The sequence below is a fragment of the Cannabis sativa genome, chromosome 7, assembly GCF_029168945.1.
Source record: "Cannabis sativa cultivar Pink pepper isolate KNU-18-1 chromosome 7, ASM2916894v1, whole genome shotgun sequence".
NCBI classification, from domain to species: Eukaryota; Viridiplantae; Streptophyta; class Magnoliopsida; order Rosales; family Cannabaceae; genus Cannabis; species Cannabis sativa.
Genome location: NC_083607.1, coordinates 10590147 through 10595003, shown reverse-complemented (window position 1 = coordinate 10595003; position 4857 = coordinate 10590147). Strand labels below are relative to the sequence as shown.

The 4857-nt window shown below is 32.0% G+C and overlaps 1 long non-coding RNA gene across 1 annotated transcript; it reads left to right on the top strand.

Moving 5' to 3' along the window:
• The first annotated feature begins 207 nt into the window (after positions 1–207).
• Positions 208–4064, top strand: LOC115698035 (uncharacterized). The gene is made up of 3 exons (XR_004008023.2): positions 208–1831; positions 3612–3637; positions 3749–4064. It is a non-coding gene; the product is annotated as an uncharacterized LOC115698035 (long non-coding RNA).
• The last annotated feature ends 793 nt before the right edge of the window (positions 4065–4857 follow it).

Below are 4857 nucleotides of genomic sequence, written 5' to 3'. Positions count from 1 at the left end.
TGAGAGCTATATTTCCTCGTTGATATGGTTGTCATCGCCCCAATAATCAGGAGCATACATCTGTAAAGACAAATAGGGGAGGTTTAGAAAATCTACATGAGTAAGAGGAGTGTGTTATGCCAAGGTGTTCACTTCAACCCAAATATAGGAAGAAGATCCCCGCGGCCCAAATAGATCAGGGGTGTCTCGAGAGGTATGACACCCTAAAATTTATTTTTTTAAGTTATATGGGAGTCCATATTTAATTACACCAATAATAGTATGACATCAAAGAAAGTACTAAGCAGCAATGGTACCTTTTAGCAATTCTCATTCACACACCATCATATATATATATATAAGAAAAACTAATATTATAATGTATAACATTTATTATTGGGAGTGGACAGTAAAAGCACTCAAACTTTTATTATTAAATAGAGAAAATTCGTATTTATTGTTAGAGTAAAATTTGAATTGAAATTGTAATTAATAAATTGTGTCGAAGCTTTATATATCTCTTTGGATTGTATATAGCTGAGTTGTAATTGTTTTATGATTCATACAATTGTAGAGTGTAAAAGAAATGTTTGGATTGGATCAGTACTTTAATAAATAGAATTAATAATGGTGAATATTTGAATTAATAAATCACATTGTAAAATTGAGAAAAAGAAAACCAACAATTGTCCCATTAAAAAGGCTGATCCTCGTATACACTAAATAAATACATTATAATTATTGTAAATGCAGATATGTAAAGAGGCAAAATACACATATCATATGCTGATCCTCATTCGTTCATGCATGCATGCATTTTTGTCTACATATATATATATATATATATTATATGGTGCAAATTAATTAAATGAAAAAAAGGTTTGTTTTACATACAAAAGAATAATATATACGGTATTAATTAGTTAGTTGGAAGCAGTTTCTTCAATCCAGTGAGGGCGGAGATGAGAATATTTGAATGTGATGTGTTGATTGGTGTGTTTGAAGTAGACATTAAAACTGAAAGAAGAAGGTAAAACCTTTGAAATTTGACCCTCCCACCACTCATTATTGTACCATGCATCAACTTTCTGTGAGCACTTAAATTGGTAGAATTCATGTGGTACTACTACAAATTACACTATTCACGTCGGTCAACGCTACTATTCATAGCATTGACCGACGTGAATAGTGTCCAAATAATTAGACTCGTCTATTTATAAATGACGCTAATAATATATAATTTGCGTCGTTTTTCAACTGATGGTAAAAACCAAACCGACGAAAAAACCTAAAAAAATTAAAAACCTGCTTTACATTTTGCGTCTATTATTAACTGTCGGCTATGGCATTTTGTGAGGCTTTAAAAATGACGCAAAATAATCTTATGAGAGTGAGAAACCGACGCAACACCTTCAGTAAAATCCCTAAACCCAACGTGTTGTTCACACTTCCCTAATCTCCCTCCTCTTCAAAATTTTTCTGGCAAAATAAGTAACCCAACCCCGATCTCTTCGAGCCCCTTTCCTCCTCTTCAAAATCGATCACTCGAGCCCCATTCTCTTTCTCCTCTTCTTAATCAAAACGACCCCATCTCACTACCACTCCAACTCACTTATTCATCTCTCCTCTTAAACCAGACGACTGGGCTTCCACTGATTGCTCAAAACCTCGCCTGGATGACGGCGGTTCCGCCACTATTACCGCCATAGTGACGCTCACTGGGGGTCCCTCAGGTGCTGTTGGCATTTTTCGGTGGTAGGGTTCCTCTGCGGTGGATATTGTGGGGCGTGTGTTCCGTAGAAAAGTGAAGAGGAAGAATGGGAGTTCTGGATCGATGGCGATGTTACCATCTGTAAGTTTGCTCTTTCGATCTTTCTCTAATGCTCTCTTTTGCGCTGCTTATTCAGTGAAAGTATGCATATTTCTCATTTATGGTGAATAGCGGGTTTTAAGTGTTTGATTTCTTTCGTGATTTACAATTTGTGGATATGTTTTGGTAAAGAATCAAATGTGAAATAATATGGGTACTTTCTGTAATTTCGAGTTTGTATATATAAATATATGTTCCCTTGACATATAAAAGGTAGGCGTTTTAAGCTTTTTGACCCCTTAATTAAAGATGGGTTTGTATTCATTGTTGGCTTTCAATGGATGATTTTTCAAGTCAGCGTGAGAGGCCCTGTTAATGGGGAACTATCTTCATCATTAGTAAACGATCCTGATGCAACTTCATGCGTCTCCCCACCCATCTTCATCAATAATTTTTGAGTTTTCTTTTTAATTATTTGACATTGCATACTGATGATAAAAAAATGAAATATATATATATATACATAGAATTTAATGTTATGATAAGCTTTTTCTTCTTTCTTTCTTTTTCTTGACCTAAGCTTTTTATTACAAGGATATTTTCAGTGATAGTGAAATTCATGCATCATGGACTTCAGTTTAACATATTTTTAGATTGTGCTTGTTATTATTATTAGCTCATTGTTATAGTCTAATCAATTTACTTTGCTCTTATTTTTGACTGTACTTATTTAGTACTCTTTGGTAACTACCTACTGGCTACTACCAATCCCAATTGTGGTTTTACTATTTTGAGTTCTTTTACATTGATTTTTCTATGATGATAAAGCCATCAAAGTTGTTTTCTTTTGTTTTTGTTTTAGGGGGTGAGGTTAGAGTTGATTATTTATGTCTTTTGATTATGAAATTAAACTTGAATGTGGTGTTGGTAGTTGTGGTACAAATGTATTAATGTGTTTGGTTAGATGGGATTTTGAGTATTAAAGGTGTTTTATGAAAGCGAATGGTGAATTTGATAGTGTTTGATGTTTATTTGGTAAAGTTTGGCTGAAATACGAGTCATATAGCTCTAAATACTTGTAAAACTATCAACCCAACTAAACTTTTTCTAGTAGTCTCTTTTACTTGTGAGTCTTATATTTTAAATCTTATTGTTGTAGAATTAGAAGTTTCTGCCAGTTTTCTTTCCATGTTTGAATGATTTTGTTTAATTTTCACATAATTTATCAATAATGGTATTTAATTATTTATTAACATTTCTATGATTTCTAGTTGCTAGCTCTGACTTTTTGTAGTAATTTTAGTATATTTTTATAATATAGAGATCTTAGCTCAAATCAACTCAGTCAAAGTATACCAACTAACAAGCTTTCAGACAATATCACCACTATGTCATGATCGATCTCCATAACTTTTGCATAATTCTATTTTATTCTCTCTCTCTCTCACACACACACAATTTCACACTCATACTCCATCCATCCATTTACATGAAAAGCTTTTTAGCTTTACTGTGCACGAATCTGATCTTTTGAATATTTATCCTTACAATACACATTTGTAGTTTCTAGGTGACTTTATAACAAAGAAGTCATTTGTGTATTTTAATTCTTTTAGTGATTTATCTAAGAAAAATCTGATGGACCAATTCCTAAAAGTTTTACAAGCTTTCCTAAACTCCAGAGATAATGTAAGATCTATCTCTTTTTTTTTTTCTTTATAATTTTTCATGATCATCCATCTGTCTACTAACTATATAATAATTTTATCCAAATAAAACATTCATCAACTCCCTTATATGACTTAATTTTATTTCTTTGCAGGTCACTTGAGAATAATTCATTGAATGGTACCATTCCCTCTACTTTTTGGAAGACACTAATTATTTTTACAAATATTAAAGTTTTTAAATACTTTTATTATGATTTATTAAATTAATAATTTATCTCGTTTGTTACAGAAGCAGTAAGGAGTGGAAACGGCGTCGTCGAAGGTAACAAATGGAAATACTGTAATTAAGTAAGTTTGATGTCTTTTCTTTGTTATTTCAAAAGATCTGACTAAGTTATGTGATCACAGCTCTAGAAATACTTGTGCAGAAGAAGATTACTGGATTATGTAATTAACTTTTGCATTATGTAATTAGTTTATAGTTAGTTTTTACGATACATGGAATATAAATTTTAGGATCGTTTCTATTAACAATTTTGGTATTATGTAATTAGTTAATAGGATTAATTATTAATTTTATATAAGTTTTATAAACGTTATTTTAATTTTTTTTGTATCATGTATTTACTTATATGAAATCGTTTTAAAATTTAAAAATGTAAGGAGGGAAAAATGCATGAAAATTTGTAATTTTTCGTTACATACATTTATGTTTCATTTTATAACTGACGCAATAAGTTAAAAATAAAAGTATTTCAGCAATTTATATGTCATTTTAAAACCGACGCTATAAATTTTTAGTGACAGTTTTAAAATGTCACAAACAATTTCGCGTCATTTTTAAACCGACGTATAAGATGAAAAAGAAGAGTGTATATTTTGCGTCGGTTTTTAAATGAAGATAATTGTTTATTGCGTCATTTAAAAAATGACGCTAATAAAAAACTATTTGCGTCTACGGTATATACGTCAGTTTTTTAAACCGACGTAAATTCTTTAAATGACACTTAAAAACCGACGAGAATTGTACTTTAAAGGATCAGTAATTAGCTCATCATCATCATTATCATCATCATCATCATCATCATCATCATCATCAAGTTTGGAATCGGAACAGTAGTATTTCTCCATCTCCATTAATGGCTTCTCCATCTCCAATGGCTTATTCTCCTTCACCTTGTTTGGAAGAGGTGGGTTCCAACCCCGCCCAATATTATTCCACTCCCTATGAAGCCTCAAATTATGGTGTCGACATACCATTTGTCGAGTTGAGTCGTGCATTCGAACAGTGTACATCGACCACTCATTCATACTCTCAACAACACCACGGAACCACCTGTTCCGAAAGAAAAACTCCACATCATCGCCTGTCTTCAAAACACGTTGCTCGGCCGGCAA